Source organism: Zea mays, chromosome 7 (assembly GCF_902167145.1).
Source record: "Zea mays cultivar B73 chromosome 7, Zm-B73-REFERENCE-NAM-5.0, whole genome shotgun sequence".
NCBI lineage: Eukaryota > Viridiplantae > Streptophyta > Magnoliopsida > Poales > Poaceae > Zea > Zea mays.
Window position 1 is genome coordinate 8,463,521 of NC_050102.1, and position 18,550 is coordinate 8,482,070.

Genomic DNA, 18,550 nt, shown 5'->3' on the forward strand with positions numbered 1-18,550 from the left:
AAATCAAATGTGGATCCCCGAGGGTACCAAAGCCCAAACTTAGGAGTATAAGCCAAATATCTCAAGATTCGTTTTACGGCCGTAAGGTGTGATTCCTTAAGGTCGGCTTGGAATCTTGCACACATGCATACGGAAAGCATAATGTCCGGTCGAGATGCACATAAGTAGAGTAATGAACCTATCATCGACCGGTATACCTTTTGATCCACGGACTTACCTCCCGTGTCGAGGTCGAGATGCCCATTGGTTCCCATGGGTGTCTTGATGGGCTTGGCATCCTTCATTCCAAACTTGGTTAGAATGTCTTGAGTATACTTTGTTTGGCTAATGAAGGTGCCCTCTTGGAGTTGCTTGACTTGGAATCCTAGAAAATACTTCAACTCTCCCATCATAGACATCTCGAATTTCTGTGTCATGATCCTACTAAATTCTTCACATGTAGATTTGTTAGTAGACCCAAATATAATATCATTAACATAAATTTGGCATACAAACAAATCATTGTCAAGAGTTTTAGTGAATAAAGTAGGATCGGCCTTGCCGACTTTGAAGCCATTTGTAATAAGGAAATCTCTAAGGCATTCATACCATGCTCTTGGGGCTTGCTTGAGCCCATAAAGCGCCTTAGAGAGCCTATAGACATGGTTAGGATACTCACTGTCTTCAAAGCCGGGAGGTTGCTCAACATAGACCTCTTCCTTGATTGGTCCATTGAGGAAGGCACTCTTCACGTCCATTTGATAAAGCTTGAAGCCATGGTAAGTAGCATAGGCTAATAATATGCGAATTGACTCAAGCTTAGCTACGGGTGCATAGGTTTCACCGAAATCCAAACCTTCGACTTGGGAGTATCCCTTGGCCACAAGTCGGGCTTTGTTCCTTGTCACCACACCATGCTCATCTTGCTTGTTGTGGAAGACCCATTTGGTTCCTACAACATTTTGGTTAGGACGTGGAACTAAATGCCATACCTCGTTCCTCGTGAAATTGTTGAGCTCCTCTTGCATCGCCATCACCCAATCCGAATCTTGAAGTGCTTCCTCTACCCTGTGTGGCTCAATAGAGGAAACAAAAGAGTAATGTTCACAAAAATGTGCAACACGAGATCTAGTGGTTACCCCCTTATGAATGTCGCCGAGGATGGTGTCGACGGGGTGATCTCGTTGTATTGCTTGGTGGACTCTTGGGTGTGACGGCCTTGGTTCTTCATCCTCCTTGTCTTCATCATTTGCATCTCCCCCTTGATCATTGCCGTCATCTTGAGGTGGCTCATTATTTTGTTCTTCCTCTTTATCAACTTGAGCCTCGTTCTCATTTTGGGTTGGTGGAGATGCTTGCGTGGAGGAGGATGGTTGATCTTGTGCATGTGGAGGCTCTTCGGATTCCTTAGGACACACATCCCCAATAGACATGTTCCTTAGCGCGATGCACGGAGCCTGTTCTTCACCTATCTCATCAAGATCAACTTGCTCTACTTGAGAGCCGTTAGTCTCATCAAACACAACGTCACAAGAAACTTCAACTAGTCCTGAGGACTTGTTAAAGACTCTATATGCCCTTGTGTTTGAATCATATCCTAGTAAAAAGCCTTCTACAGTTTTAGGAGCAAATTTAGATTTTCTACCTCTCTTAACAAGAATAAAGCATTTGCTACCAAAAACTCTAAAATATGAAATATTTGGCTTTTTACCGGTTAGGAGTTCATAGGATGTCTTCTTGAGGATTCGGTGTAGATATAACCGGTTGATGGCGTAGCAAGCGGTGTTGACCGCCTCGGCCCAAAACTGATCCGATGTCTTGTACTCATCAAGCATGGTTCTTGCCATGTCCAAGAGAGTTCGATTCTTCCTCTCCACTACACCATTTTGTTGAGGAGTGTAGGGAGAAGAGAACTCATGCTTGATGCCCTCCTCCTCAAGGAAGCCTTCTATTTGTGAGTTCTTGAACTCCGTCCCGTTGTCGCTTCTAATTTTCTTGATCCTTAAATCGAACTCATTTTGAGCCCGTCTCAAGAATCCTTTTAAGGTCTCTTGGGTATGGGATTTTTCCTGCAAAAAGAACACCCAAGTGAAGCGAGAATAATCATCCACAATAACTAGACAATACTTACTCCCGCCGATGCTTATGTAAGCGATCGTGCCGAATAAATCCATGTGTAGGAGCTCCAGTGTCCTGTCACTTGTCATGATGTTCTTGTGTGGATGATGAGTGCCAACTTGCTTCCCGGCTTGGCATGCGCTACAAATCCTGTCTTTCTCAAAATGAACATTTGTTAGTCCTAAAATGTGTTCTCCCTTTAGAAGCTTATGAAGATTCTTCATTCCAACATGGGCTAGTCGGCGATGCCAGAGCCAACCCATGTTAGTCTTAGCAATTAAGCAAGTGTCGAGTTCAGCTCTATCAAAATCTACCAAGTATAGCTGACCCTCTAACATTCCCTTAAATGTTATTGAATCATCACTTCTTCTAAAGACAGTGACACCTACATTAGTAAATAGACAGTTGTAGCCCATTTGACATAATTGCGAAACGGAAAGCAAATTGTAATCCAAAGAATCTACAAGAAAAACATTGGAAATGGAATGGTCAGGAGATATAGCTATTTTACCCAAACCTTTGACCAAACCTTGGTTTCCATCCCTGAATGTGATAGCTCGTTGGGGATCTTGGTTTTTCTCGTAGGAGGAGAACATTTTCTTCTCCCCAGTCATGTGGTTTGTGCACCCGCTGTCGATGATCCAACTTGAGCCCCCGGATGCATAAACCTACAAAACAAGTTTAGTTCTTGACTTTAGGTACCCAAACGGTTTTGGGTTCTTTTGGCATTAGATACAAGAACTTTGGGTACCCAAACACAAGTCTTAGAGCCCTTGTGTTTGCCCCCAACAAACTTGGCAACTACCTTGCCGGATTTGTTAGTCAAAACATAAGATGCATCAAAAGTCTTAAATGAAATGCCATGATCATTTGATGCACTAGGGGTTTTCTTTCTAGGCAACTTAGCACGGGTTGGTTGCCTAGAGCTAGATGTCTCACCCTTATACATAAAAGCATGGTTAGGGCCAGAGTGAGACTTCCTAGAATGAATTCTCCTAATTTTGCTCTCGGGATAACCGGTAGGGTACAAAATGTAACCCTCGTTATCCTGAGGCATGGGAGCCTTGCCCTTAACAAAGTTAGACAAATTTTTAGGAGGGGCACTAAGTTTGACATTGTCTCCCCTTTGGAAGCCAATGCCATCCTTGATGCCAGGGGTCTCCCATTATAGAGCATACTTCTAGCAAATTTAAACTTTTCATTCTCTAAGTCATGCTCGGCAATTTTAGCATCTAATAATGCTATATGATCATTTTGTTGTTTAATTAAAGCCATGTGATCATGAATAGCATCAATATCAATATCTCTACATCTAGCACAAATAGACACATGCTCAATAGTAGATATAGAGGGTTTGCAAGAATTAAGTTCAACAATCTTAGCACGCAAAATATCATTGTTATCTCTAAGATTGGAAATTGTAACATTGCAAACATCTAATTCTTTAGCCTTAGCAAACAATTTCTCATTCTCATCTCTAAGGCTAGCAAGAGAAATATTCAACTCATCAATCCTAGCAAGTAAATCGACATTATCATCTCTAGGATTGGAAGTTGAAACATTACAAACATGAGAATCAACCTTAGCAATTAATTTAGCATTTTCATTTCTAAGGTTGGCAATAGTGTCATGGCAAGCGCTTAGCTCACTAGATAGTTTTTGACATTTTTCTATTTCTAGAGCATAAGCATTTTTAACCTTAACATGTTTCTTGTTTTCCTTAATTAGGAAGTCCTCTTGGGAATCCAAAAGGTCATCCTTTTCATGAATAGCACTAATTAATTCATTTAATTTTTCCTTTTGTTCCATGTTAAGGTTGGCAAAAAGGGTACGCAAGTTATCCTCCTCATCACTAGCATTTTCATCACTAGAAGACTCATATTTAGTGGAGGATTTAGATTTAACCTTCTTCTTTTTGTCGTCCTTTGCCATGAGGCACTTGTGGCCGATGTTGGGGAAGAGGAGTCCTTTGGTGACGGCGATGTTGGCGGCGTCCTCGTCGTCAGAGGAGGAGTCGGTGGAGCTCTCGTCGGAGTTCCACTCACGGCACACGTGGGCATCGCCGCCCTTCTTCTTGTGGTACCTCTTCTTTTCTCTCCTCTTGCCCTTCTTGTCGTTATCCCTGTCACTGTCACTTGATAGTGGACATTTAGCAATAAAGTGACCGGGCTTACCACACTTGTAGCAAACCTTCTTGGAACGGGATTTGTAATCCTTCCCCTTCCGTTGCTTGAGGATTTGGCGAAAGCTTTTGATAATTAAAGTCATCTCCTCATTGTCGAGCTTGGAGGCGTCAATTGGTTGTCTACTCGGTGTAGACTCCTCCTTCTTCTCCTCTGTCGCCTTAAATGCCACCGGTTGTGCTTCGGACGTGGAGGGTTCATCAAGCTCGTTGATCTTCTTTGAGCCTTTAATCATACATTCAAAGCTCACAAAATTCCTGATTACTTCCTCGGGAGTCATTAGTGTATATCTTGGGTTACCACGAATTAATTGTACTTGAGTAGGGTTAAGGAAAATAAGTGATCTTAAAATAACCTTAACCACCTCGTGGTCATCCCATTTCTTGCTTCCGAGGTTGCGCACTTGGTTCACCAAGGTTTTGAGCTGGTTGTACATATCTTGTGGCTCCTCCCCTTGGCGAAGATGGAAGCGACCGAGCTCTCCCTCGATCGTTTCCCGCTTGGTGATCTTGGTGAGTTCATCACCTTCGTGCGCGGTCTTGAGTAAGTCCCAAATCTCCTTCGCATTCTTCAATCCTTGCACCTTGTTATATTCCTCTCTACTTAGAGAGGCGAGGAGAATGGTTGTGGCTTGGGAATTGAAGTGCTCGATTTGGGCCACTTCATCCACATCATAGTCGTCATCCCCTACAGATGGTACCTGTGCACCAAACTCGACAACATCCCATATACTTTTGTGGAGTGAGGTTAGATGAAATCGCATTAAATCACTCCACCTAGCATAGTCTTCACCATCAAACGTTGGTGGTTTGCCTAATGGGACGGAAAGCAAAGGTGCATGTTTAGAAACGCGAGGGTAGCGTAAGGGGATCTTACTATACTTCTTACGCTCTTGGCGCTTAGAAGTGACGGATGCCGCGTCGGAGCCGGAGGTGGATGTCGATGAAGAATCGGTCTCGTAGTAGACCACCTTCCTCATCCTCTTTTTCTTGTCCCCACTCCGATGCGGCTTGTGGGAAGAGGATTTTTCTTTCTTCTCTTTGTGGTGTGAAGAAGAAGATCTTTTCTCCTTCCGTTTGGAGGAGTCCTTCTTCTTCTCCTTCCTCTTGGTGCGGGACTCTTCCGATGAGGTGCTCCCGTGACTCGTAGTGGGCTTGTCGCCGGTCTCCATCTCCCTCTTGGTGTGATCTCCCGACATCACTTCGAGCGGTTAGGCTCTAATGAAGCACCGGGCTCCGATACCAATTGAAAGTCGCCTAGAGGGGGGGTGAATAGGGCGAAACTGAAATTTACAAATATAAACACAACTACAAGACGGGTTAGCGTTAGAAATGATAATGAGTCCGAGAGAGAGGGCGCAAAACAAATCACAAGCGAATGAAGAGTGTGACACGCGGATTTGTTTTACCGAGGTTCGGTTCTCGCAAACCTACTCCCCGTTGAGGAGGCCACAAAGGCCGGGTCTTTTTCAACCCTTTCCCTCTCTCAAACGGTCCCTCAAACCGAGTGAGCTTTCTCTTCTCAAATGTTTGGAACACAAAGTTCCCACAAGGACCACCACAAGATTGGTGTCTCTTGCCTCAATTACAAGTGAGTTTGATCGCAATGAAGAATCAAGAAAGAAAGCAATCCAAGCGCAAGAGCTCAAAAGAACACGGCAAATCTCTCCCGCTAATCACTAAAGCCTTGTGTGGAATTGGAGAGGATTTGATCACTTGAGTGTGTCTAGAATTGAATGCCTAGCTCTTGTAAGTGGTTGAGAAGTGGAAAACTTGGATGACTTGAATGTGGAGTGGTTGGGGTTATTTATAGCCCCAACCACCAAACTAGCCGTTTGGTGCAGGTTGGCTGTCGTATGGTGCACCGGACAGTCCGGTGCACACCGGACATGTCCGGTGCGCCAGCCACGTCACCAAAGTCGTTGGGTTCCGACCGTTGGAGCTCTGTCTTCTGGGCCCGCCTGGATGTCCGGTGGCGCACCGAACATGTACTGTAGAGTGTCCGGTGCGCCAGTATGGGCGTTCCTGACTTCTGCGCCCGCTGGCGCGCAATAAATGTGCTGCAGGTAGCCGTTGGCGCCGTCGTAGCCGTTGCCCCGCAGTTACACCGGACATGTCCGGTGAATTATAGCGGAGCAGCCGTTGCAGTTTCTCGAAGCTGGCGAGTTCCTGAGGCCGCTCTTCCTTGGAGCACCGGACACTGTCCGGTGTACACCGGACAGTCCGATGAATTATAGTGGAGTTGCCTCTGGATTTTCCCGAAGACGACGAGTTTGCACTGGAGTCCTCTGGTGCACCGGACATGTCCGGTGGCACAACGGACAGTCCGGTGCGCCAGACCAGAGGTGCCTTCGGTTGTCCATTTGCTCTTTTGTTGAACCCAATACTTGGTCTTTTTATTGGCTAAGTGTGAACCTTTGGCACCTGTATAACTTATACACTAGAGCAAACAAGTTAGTCCAATTATTTGTGTTGTGCAATTCAACCACCAAAATTAATTAGGGACTAGGTGAAAGCCTAATTCCCTTTCACCGAGCAACACCGCCGCCACCGTTGAGCCTGCCTTAAGGAGAAGGTGCGCCGAGGCTACCATCCCAGGCGTGAGGGACGCTACGACAGTGAGGAGGATCGAAGCCCCTCACCCGAGCCACCGGGTCCGCGAGTCTTCAGCCGGGCCATACGACGAGCGCCGTTCTCGGCCTGTTTCCAAGCCCCGACTACCATCACCAAGTACTTGGGAGAGACAAGGCCAGAGTTGTGGCTTGCGGACTACCGGCTGGCATGCCAGTTGGGAGGGGCGGACGATGACAACCTCAACATCCGCAACCTCCCCCTTTTCCTCTTCGACGCTGCTCGGGCCTGGCTGGAGCATCTGCCTCCTGCGCAGATCTCCGACTGGGACGACCTGGTCAAGGCTTTCACTGGAAATTTCCAGGGTACGTACTTTCGCCCTGGGAACTCATGGGATCTCTGAAGCTGCCGCCAGCAGCCAGGGGAATCCTTGCGAGAGTACATCCGGAGGTTTTCAAAGCAGCGCACCGAGCTGTCCAACATCACCGACTCGGACGTCATCGGGGCATTCCTCGCTGGCACCACATGCCGAGACCTGGTGAGCAAACTGGGGCGCAAGACTCCTACCAAGGCGAGCGAATTGATGGACATCGCCACCAAGTTCGCCTCTGGTCAGGAGGCGGTCGAAGCCATCTTTCGAAAAGACAAGCAGCCTCAGGGAGGGCAGAAGGAAGATGCCCCCGAGGCGTCTGCCCAGCGTGGCGCGAAGAAGAAGGCCAAGAAGAAGGCGCAAGTGAAGCGCAACGCCGTCGACACGGATCTCATCGCCGCTGCCGAGCACAGGAACCCTCGGAAGCCTCCCGGAGGGGCCGATGCGTTCGACAAGATGCTCAAGGAGTCATGCCCCTATCACCGGGGTCCCGTCAAGCACACCCTTGAAGAGTGCGACATGCTCCGGCACTACTTCAACAAGGCTGGACCCTCGGCAGAAGGTGGCAAAGACCAAGGCAACAACAAGGGGGCAACAAGGAAGAGGAGTTCCCGGAGGTCCACAACTGCTTCATGATCTATGGCGGACAGGTGGCGAACGCCTCGGCTCGGCACCGCAAGCAAGAGCACTGGGAAGTCTACTCGGTGAGGGTGGCAGCGCCAATCTACCTAGACTGGTCTAACAAGCCTATCACCTTCGACCAAGGCGACCACCCCGACTTTGTGCTGAGCCTAGGAAGGTACCCGCTCGTCGTCGACCCGATCATCGTCAACGTTAGGCTCTCCAAGGTCCTCATGGACGGAGGCAGCAGCCTCAACATCATCTACGCCGAGACCCTGGAGCTCTTAGGGGTTGATCGGTCCGAGATCCGGGCTGGTGCAATACCCTTCCACGGGATCGCACCCGGAAAGCGTATCCTGCCCCTCAGACCTGTTGACTTGCCCGTCTGCTTCGGAACTCCCTCCAACTTCTGAAAGGAAACCCTCACCTTCGAGGTATTTGGGTTCCGAGGGACCTATCACGCGGTGCTGGGAAGACCATGCTACGCCAAGTTCATGGCCATCCCCAACTACACCTACCTCAAACTCAAGATGCCTGGCCCCAAGGGAGTCATCACCGTCGGGCCCACGTACCGCCACGCTTACGAGTGCGACGTGGAATGCGTGGAGTACGCCGAGGCCCTCGCCGAGTCCGAAGCCCTCATCGCCAACATGGATTGCCTCTCCAAGGAGGCGCTCGACGCGAAGCGGCACGCCAGCAACTTCGAGCCGGCCGAGGTGGTCAAGTCCGTCTCTCTCGACCCCAGCAACGACACCGACAAGAAAGTCAGGATCAGCTCTGAGCTCGATCCTAAATAGGAAGCAGTGCTCGTCGACTTTCTCCGCGCAAACGCTGAAGTTTTTGCGTGGAGTCCCTCGGACATGCCGGGCATACCGAGGGATGTCGCCGAGCACTAACTGGACATCCGAGCTGGAGCCCGGCCCGTGAAGCAGTCCCTGTGCCGTTTTGATGAAGAAAAGCGCAGAGCCATAGGCGAGGAGGTCCACAAGCTGATGGCTGCAGGGTTCATCAAAGAGGTATTCCATCCCGAATGGTTAGCTAACCCTGTGCTTGTAAAGAAAAAGGGTGGGAAATGGAGGATGTGCGTAGACTACACTGGTCTGAACAAAGCATGTCCGAAGGTTCCCTACCCTCTGCCTCGCATCGATCAAATTGTGGACTCCACTGCTAGGTGCGAAACCCTGTCATTCCTCGATGCCTACTCGAGCTATCACCAAATCAAGATGAAAGAGTCCGACCAGCTCGTGACTTCTTTCATCACACCTTTTGGCATGTATTATTATACTACAATGCCATTTGGCTTGAGGAATGCAGGTGCCACCTACCAGAGGTGCATGAACCATGTGTTCGGAGAACACATCGGCAGAACGGTCGAGGCTTACATCGATAACATCGTCATCAAAACAAGGAAAGCCTCTGACCTCCTCTCTGACCTTGAGGTAACATTCAGTTGCCTAAAAGCGAAGAGCATAAAACTCAATCCTGAGAAGTGTGTCTTCGGAGTCCCCCGAGGCATGCTCTTAGGGTTCATTGTCTCCGAACGAGGCATCGAAGCCAACCCGGAGAAAATCGCGGCCATCACCAACATGGGGCCCATCAAAGATTTGAAAGGAGTACAAAGGGTCATGGGATGCCTTGCGGCTCTGAGCTGCTTCATCTCGCGCCTCGGCGAGAAAGGGTTGCCCTTGTACTGCCTCTTAAGGAAGGCCGAGCGCTTCACTTGGACCCCCGAGGCCGAAGAAGCCCTCAGAAACTTAAAGGCACTCCTTACTAATGCGCCCATCTTGGTGCCCCCGCTGCGGGAGAAGCCTCTTGATTTACGTCGCTGCAACCACTCAGGTGGTCAGCGCCGCGATCGTAGTCGAGAGGCAAGAAGAAGGACATGCACTGCTCGTCCAGAGGCCAGTATACTTCATCAGTGAAGTGCTATCCGGGACCAAAGTCCGCTACCCGCAAATCCAGAAGCTGCTGTACGCAGTGATTCTGACACGACGGAAGCTGCGACACTACTTCGAGTCTCATCCGGTTACTGTGGTGTCATCTTTCTCCCTGGGAGAAATCATCTAGAGCCGAGAGACCTCGTGTAGGATAGCAAAATGGGCAGTGGAACTCATGGGCGAAACACTTTCACCTGCCCCTCGGAAGGCCATAAAATCCCAAATATTGGCCGACTTCCTGGCTGAATGGACCGACACCCAGTTGCCGACGGCCCCAATCCAACCCGAACTTTGGACCATGTACTTCGATGGGTCGCTGATGAAAACTGGAGCGGGCGCAGGCTTGCTCTTCATCTCGCCCCTCGGGAAACATCTGTGCTACGTACTGCGCCCCCATTTTCCGGCGTCAAACAACGTGGCCGAGTACGAGGCCCTGGTTAATGGCCTATGCATCGCCGTCGAGCTAGGGGTTCGGCGCCTCGACGCTCGTGGCGACTCGCAGCTCATCATTGACCAGGTCATGAAGAACTCCCACTGCCGCGACCAAAAAATGGAGGTCTACTGCGACGAAGTTTGGCGCTTGGAAGACAAGTTCTACGGGCTGGAACACAACCATGTTGCTCGACGGTACAACGAGACTGCGAATGAGCTGGCGAAAATAGCCTCGGGGCGAACCACAGTTCCCCCGGACATTTTCTCCGGGGACATATATCAACCATCTGTCAAACTCGACGACGCGCCCGAGCTCGAGGTGGCCTCGGTTCAGCCCGAGGTACCCTCGATCGCCGAGGGTGAGGCCCTACGTGTCGAGGTGGAGCGGAATGGGGTCGCACCGGTCCCGAACTGGCAGACCTCGTACCTGGAATATCTCCTCCGAGGAGAGCTGCCCCTCGACAAGGCCAAAGCTCAGCGACTGGCTCGACACGCCAAGTTGTTCGTTTAATGGGTGATGAAAAGGAGCTGTACCACCGCAGCCCCTCGGGCATTCTCCAACGATGCATATCCATTGCCCAAGGACAAGAGCTGTTACAAGAAATACACTCGGGGGCTTGTGGTCACCTTGCAGCACCTCGAGCCCTCGTGGGAAATGCTTTCCGACAAGGTTTCTACTGGCCAACCGCGGTGGCCGACGCCACTAGGATTGTACGCTCCTGCCGAGGGTGTCAATTCTACGTGAGACAGACGCACCTGCCCGCTCAAGCCCTACAGACAATACCCATCACTTAGTCGTTTGCCATGTGGGGTCTGGACCTCGTCGGTCCCTTGCAGAAGGCACCCGGGGGCTTCACGCACCTGCTGGTCGCCATCGACAAATTCTCCAAGTGGATCGAGGTCCGACCCTTAACCAGCATTAGGTCCGAGCAGGCGGTGGCGTTCTTCACAAATATTATCCACCGCTTTGGGGTCCCAAACTCAATCATCACCGACAATGACACGCAGTTCACTGGGAAAAAGTTCCTGGACTTCTACGAGGACCACCACATCTGTGTGGACTGGCCGCCGTAGCGCACCCAATGACGAATGGGCAGGTGGAATGCGCTAATGGTATGATTTTGCAGGGACTAAAGCCGAGGATCTACAACGACCTCAATAAGTTCGGCAAGCGGTGGATAAAAGAGCTACCCTCGGTGGTTTGGAGTCTGAGGACGACGCTGAGCCGGGCCACGGGCTTCACGCCGTTTTTCCTAGTCTATGGGGCCAAGGCTATCTTACCCACGGACTTGGAATACGGTTCCCCGAGGACAAAGGCTTACGACGACCAAAGCAACCAGACCAGCCGAGAGGATTCATTGGACCAGCTGGAAGAGGCTCGAAACGTGGCCCTACTACACTCGACGTGGTATCAGCAGTCCCTGCGACGCTACCATGTCCGAAGGGTTCGGCCCCGAGACTTCCAAGTGGGGGACTTGGTACTTCGACTGCGACAAGATGCCCGAGGGCGCCACAAGCTTACTCCTCCCTGGAAGGGGCCGTTCATCATCGCCAAGATTTTGAAGCTTGGAACATACAAGCTGGCCAACGATCAAGGCGAAGTCTACTGCAACGCTTGGAACATCGAACAACTACGTCGCTTTTACCCTTAAAATGTTTCAAGTCATTCATGTATCTCGCTTTCTTTACATGCATAAATAAAGTCTAACCATCAAGGAAGGATCAGCCTTGCCTCGGCAAAGCCCGACCCTCCCTCGGGTGCTAGAAGGGGGGAACCCCCTCTGCGTCAAAATTTTTCTCGGAAAAGTCTTTTGCCAGAACGTCTTTCATGCATTTCGACTGCGTCAATAACAGAATCCTAAAGACGAGCAAGAGAGACCATAAGCGGCAAGGCCGACCGAGCCGAGGGACTCCTACACCTCCAGGATACGGATACCTCACTCATCACCTTCCGCGAAAAGGTAGCTCACGCTCGGATAAGCGATTCTGCTACCGAACAAGTCCTAACGCTCGAAAACTTTTCTGCCAGCACGACTTTCGTGCCTTTTCGACTGCGTCGCTAACAGAATCCTAAAAACGACGGGAGAACACGTAAGCGGCAAGGTCGACCGAGCCGAGGGACTCCTATGCCTCCGGGATACGGATACCTCACTCATCACCTTCCGCGAAAAGTAAATCATGCTCGGATAAGCGATTCTGCTACTGAACAAGTCCTAACGCACGGAACAAGAGAAAAGAAAACACAGCTTTATAATACGGCAATAATGTTTAGGCCTCATCGGCCGCAAAAGACATAAGCATACTTCAAGGAAATTGTTCCTACAGGCTCAGACATTGGCAGGGGGAGGAGCAGCACGCTCAGCGTCATTTCCACCCTCGGCAGAATCTGGCCTGGCCTCAGACGGCGACACGGGCGGAAGGATCTCCACCTCAAAGGAGGAAGCCAGCACCGCACTTGAGCCCTCGACAGCCGCGTCAAGCCTCTAGACCTCGGCTAAGGCATCCTCCTCTTCGTCGGGTAAGCAGTACCCCTTGCTGACCCGCTCCAGATCCACGTCGTAGTGGAAAGCGAGCAAGGCGAAGGCCCGCCTAACACCGTGGTGCAGCGCCCCGCGGAGTCTGTTGTGCACATGGCCGCCCAAGGCCCACAGATGACTCTGGGGGAGCTATCCGAGGGGACACCATCGAGGCCAAAGGTCTGGCAGAAAGCCGAGATGGCCTCGGACATGGCCACGCGCTCGGCCTCCTTCTGCTCAGCCGCCTCGGAAAGCGCCTTGCAGTTCTTGACGGACTCGACAAGAGCCGTCTCGAACCCTGCAGACAGCAGGACAACATTCTTTAGACGCAAGGAGAAGAATGGAGACGAAAACAAAGTCGCGAAGCGGGCAAAACATACCTTCGGCCCGAGCGGACAACTCGGTTAGCCGCTCCGTAGCCTCAGCCAGCTGACCTCCAAGGGCCTCAGCCCGGCTCACGACCTCGGCAGCTTGGCTCCGAGACTGGTCCCACTCGCCGATAGCCTGGCCGAGCTCCAACTGCCGCTGCCGCATCTCCTCGGCCTGGGAAGCCACCTGCTCCTAGGCCGACAAAGCCTTCGCTCGTGCCGACGCTGCCTCTGTCCGTGCCGCTGCTGCCTCCTCCTTCAGCCCGTCGCAGAGCAACTGAAGGTCCGCCACCTCGGCACTCCGTTGGGCAAGGCGCTCATTGGCCTCGGCAAGCGCGGCTTGCTGAGATCGCAGCGACCTCCAAACGTCGCTTTTATGGCGAAACAGCGACTTGGCGGTGCTCGCGTCCGCGAGCTCCTGAGGAAGGAAAATGAGATGTCACAAAGAACGCCCTGGTCACGCAAGGTGTACGTCTAAGTCCTTACCTGGAAAACCCTGGGAACGTCCCTAGAAAGGGTTTCCATGGTCGACCGAAGATACCTCATCGCTGCCTCGATATACTCATGGAAACTATCCCGAGCCTTCTCCTCCAACTCATCGTTAAGGAGGAGGAGGGGCTCCGAGGTACCGCGGCCCTAGAACCGGAGCGGCTGCCCGCACCATTCATTGGGATTGAGCTGCGCAGGGATAAGGCCGCTGCTCCCCAGGATAGGCCACGGTTCTACACGCTCGTCCACCAAGGCATCGGGTCCCCCTACGGCCGACGCATCAGGTACCACCGCCGTCAACGTACTGGGCCTCTCCTCGACTAAGGTGGCGGGCCTCCAACCACCAGCCTCGACTACGACGGCCGCACTCTCCTCGTGGCCGAGAACGGGGAGGTCAGGAATGACCACGGGCAGTGGCACCTCAACCATCCCGACGCCGGCTGCGACGGGCAGTTCCGCGGGTGAATCAGCGACGACCCCGACAGGAGTCGATGCCGACGCCGCCGACGAGTCAGGAGGACTCGGGGCCGCGGCTGCGTCAGCAACTTCCCCCGACATGATGGCCGCTCCAACGGGGGGTCATCCTGAGAGGCTTGCCCCATGGCAACTCGCGTCGCCTGGGCCCCCCGCTGGAGGGCGCCTTGAGCGGAGGCCAACCAACCGGTGTGGCATGCCGCAGCACCGGCCACCGAGGCCGGCTTCGTCTTAAGGGCCTTCGTGGGGGCCAGACCAGCAAAGCCCTGCCTTCGCTTGCTGAAAGAGAGAGACGGCAAGTTCAAGACACACAATGAAAGAACCAAAACAGAGGTACCCTCAGATACTTACCCGCTCCGGGGCAAGGCCAATCGTGCCTGTGAGGAGGCCCCTCGGGCCCCTATCCCCGCAGGCGCTGCCGAAGGTTGCCCCGCCGCCGGCTTCGGCACCATTTCCGCCTCGGATGCCTGAGGCGCCAAGGGAGCGGCCGGCCCAGGCGTCATCACAACGGCCGAGGGACCTGCCTCCTGTGCAGCCAGCGCGGGCACCTACTCTTGGGGGACAGGCGGATTGGCCCGACCCCCCGGAGTCACAACAACTGTCTCGGCCAAGGGGTCAAGTACCCCCTTGGCCTGCCCCCGCTCTTCGGATTGGGACCTTGGTGTCCCGGCCCCAGGCGCTGATGGTGCCAGCCCACTTGGAGGCTGGCTCGGCGACCCCTGGCCCAGCCTCGGGTCCGGGCTGAGGCCAAGTCGGGCCGCCATGTCGTCATCTTCATCGTCATCATCGTCGTCGTCAGGCGTCTCCGGTGACGACTCCCTCAGGAGCCCTTCCCTCGCCTGCCTCCGATGACGCTTTTCCAAAGCTTCCCGAGCTAGCATCCTCTCGCGAGCTCGGGCCTTTTCCACGTCCTTCTTCTCCTTCTCCTTCTTCGCGGCAAGCCTCCACGCGGCTCGGTCCACCGCGTCCTTCGGGACCGGTGGCCGGACGGGTTTATAAATCCTCAACCCCTAGGGACGAACAAAAATCCCAACAGTGAGGATCAAAAGCGTAGAGAACCCGACACAAAACAGAAGGAGGATCGGACACTTACCAGGGACACATACCCCGCGGTTGGGATGCATCACGGGCTAGCTAAGGGCGCCGGTATCTGGCCTCCCTACCGTACTTGTTACCCTCTTGAGGAGGTCGTCGGTGGAGAGGGAGGTCGAGGACATCCGCGAGTCCTCCGAATCGACCCCGGGCTTCATCTCCGTGAGCCGCAACCGCCGCTCGGCCAAAGGGAGCACCCTCCGACGATGGATAGCGGCGACGACCCCCGCAGCGGTAAGGCCCGCATCTCATAACTTCTGCAAGGCCTGCAGAATAGGCTGGAGCTTCTCCTGTCTCTCGCGCGTGGCCCCCCAGCGCCAGTTAGTGCCGGCGGCGGTCACCACTCGTTGAGAAAACGGCGGAAGCATCCCGCCGTCGTTCCGAAGATAAAACCACCGGTTCTGCCACCCCTTGTTCGAAGATGCAAGGGAGGAAGGGATGTACTGCTGCGCGCGCCCCGGCCTCAGCTAGAGGGTGCAACCACCGGCCCGCACCGCCATACGGACCTTCTTCGCCTCCGTCGTCGCGGCGAAGAACTCCGCGGAGAAGAGATGGGTCCACAGGTCCCAGTGAGGGTCAATCCCCAAAAAACCCTCACAAACCGCCGCGAAGATGGCCGCTTGCGCGATAGAGTTGGGGTTGAAGTTATGCAGCTCCACCCCGTAATGGTGCAGGAGCGCCCGCATGAAGCGGCTCGCTGGCACTCCAAACCCCCGCTCATGGAAGGGGATGAAGCTGACCACATACCCCGACGACCGAGTCGGGTCAGCCTCGCTCGCAGGGGCCATCCACTCCGGCTACGACCCATCGGAGAGGGGACGGAGCAGACCATCGGCAACGAGGGCCTCCAGATCCTCCATAGCGACGGTGGAGAAAGGCCATGGGTCGCGCGGCAGAATGACGGTCACCTTGTCAGCCATCGCCGAACGGAGGTGGTGGAGGCGGAAGGGATGAGGTGTGTGGTTTCCTTTTCTTTGGCTGCTCTCTTAGGTTGTGGAAACCAAAGCAGAAGGCAAGCGCAAATGGCAGGGTAAAGAACCACCACCGGCCCCTCTTCCGGGTATATAAAGGCCCAGGCGAGATCCACCGAAGGCTTCGCCCGAACCCGCCGCGGAATTCAAACTCAAAGGTAAAACGGTCTTTTCGTTCCTCGAACGACTCGCGCACGCGCAACAGACGCCCCGCGAATCGCCCATCCCGTCGTATTAACTCCTTGGCAGGGCAAGCGACACCTCCGGCAGGTGAAGCGGACACCGTTTCGTCTCTGTCATGACGACCGCGTCATAAAAGGTGCGCCACATTATTTAAATTCATATCCTTTTCCTCTCTCTCTCTCTCTCTCTCTCTCTCGCCACAGAGACCAGGAAAGGGGATATTGCGAAAAGGATCCTTCTTGGTGAAGGAAACGGGCCCTGAGCCCTCCTACTGATCAGGGGTTCGAAGGTTGCGCCCTTCGGGGTTCGATAACCGCCCTAGAGCACTTGGGCTCTGAGCCCATTACTGATCAGGGGTTCGAAGGCTGGCCCCTCGGAAGGGTTCGACAGCCACCCCAGAGCACGCAGAGTTAGGGATGACCCTGGGTACGTCCGTTACATGGCCGAGGCTCGGGCTACGCTCCCGAGGTACCCTAGGACATTTCCGAGACCAGCGGGAACGATTTGTAATGGAATCACACCGGAGGGAGGCATCGAGCCCTCGGATCCTATCGAATGGGTCCGGGTCCAGCAAATCACCTGCAGGTACTTTTGGAGCGCACCTCTGGGCCACTAGCCGACCCTTATCGAACGGGGCTCGGGCGTCCACTCGGATCACCCGTTAGCAGCTCACCGGAAACACCATGTTCGGTGCCCTCCAAGGGTAACATGGCGCTTTCCCCCCTTCCTCCTCGCGGAGAGGCGATGAAGGGGCGTACAATAAAAGTCGAGACGGTCCTTGATCGTCCTCTTGCTCCGTGCAGAGGCTCAAGGGCTGCTCTCGCGCCAGGCTACGGCCAAACTATTGACCACGTCAACAAACCAGCGTGAAAACTCAAAGCCTGACCATGCACCCGGGCTGCGGCCAGGCCGCATGAGGGAACACAAGGCTGACAGAGGCATCACAAAAAGGATTAAGACCTCGGAGGAGTGAAACCACTCCTCCGAGGCCTCGGGGGCTACACCCGGCGGGTGCGCTCGCGCACACCCACCGGAACAAAGCATAACCGAGAAGGGCCGGTCCCCTTGCGAAAAATCTGGCAGAACCTCCAAGCGAGTACTTACACTCCCTTCGAGGCTCGGGGGCTACTGTCGGGGACCGTAATTAGGGGTACCCCCAATGCTCCTTAATCCGGCTGGAAAACATCTTCAGAACAAACCATAAATGACCGATAAAGCGCGGGCTTCGTCTATCGAGGGACGCGACCTCATCCGAGCCTAGCCTCGGGCAAGGACAGAAGTCCCGGACGAATTCACGCCTCGCCCGAGGGTCCCCTCAGTCAGCAGACACACCCTCGGCTCGCCCAAAGTCTAGCGCAGGCAAGCTTTGTCGTACAACGACCTTGTTCGAATCGCCTTACCAACCGACCGTATCGCATGCGCATTTAATGCGGGAATCGCCTCACACCATATCCTGACACGCGTGCCTCAGTCGGCAAGGTCGAAGTGACCGCAGTCACTTCGCCCCCTTTACTGACCGTTCTGACAGGAAAACAGCGTTGTTCACCCCGCTCCAGCAACTGTGCCAGCTATCAGGGAAGGGCCGACAACAGCAAGTCACGACCTCCCTCGAGTTCGGCCTCAGGCGCAACAGGGAGCTCCGCATCGCCCGACCCTAGGCCTCAGCCCCAGCTTCGGCCTCGGGAGAAGGTCTCCGCCTTGCCTGACCCCGACCTCGGCCTCGATTTCGGTCTCGAGAGAAGGTCTCCGCCTCGCCTGACCCTGGGCCTCGGCCTCAACCTCGGCCTCGGGAGAAGGTCTCCGCCTCGCCCTACCCTGGGCCTCGGCCTCAGCCTCGGCCTCAGAGGAGTCGACGCCTTGCCCGACCTCGGCCTCGTATCAGCTATGCTACTGGGGATCCATCATTGCCCTACCCTTAGCTAGCCGCCTCAGGCTACGAAGGAACAAGACCGGTGTCCCATCTAAGTTACTCCGGTAACAGGTAATGATGGTTCCCCGCGTGCGCCCATGATGTCGGCTGCTCTCAACCCCCTACGGAAGCAAGGAAACGTCAGCATGATCCATGCCGCACCATCAGCTATGCTACTACAGGGCTCAAGGCACTTCTCCGACGGCCACGTTATTACCTCTACAGGGCTCAAGGCACTCCTCCGACGGCCACGTCGGTACATCTACAGGGCTCAAGGTGCTCCCCCGATGGCCACGTTATTATCTGTACAGGGCTCAGGGCACTTTCCTGCCAACCAC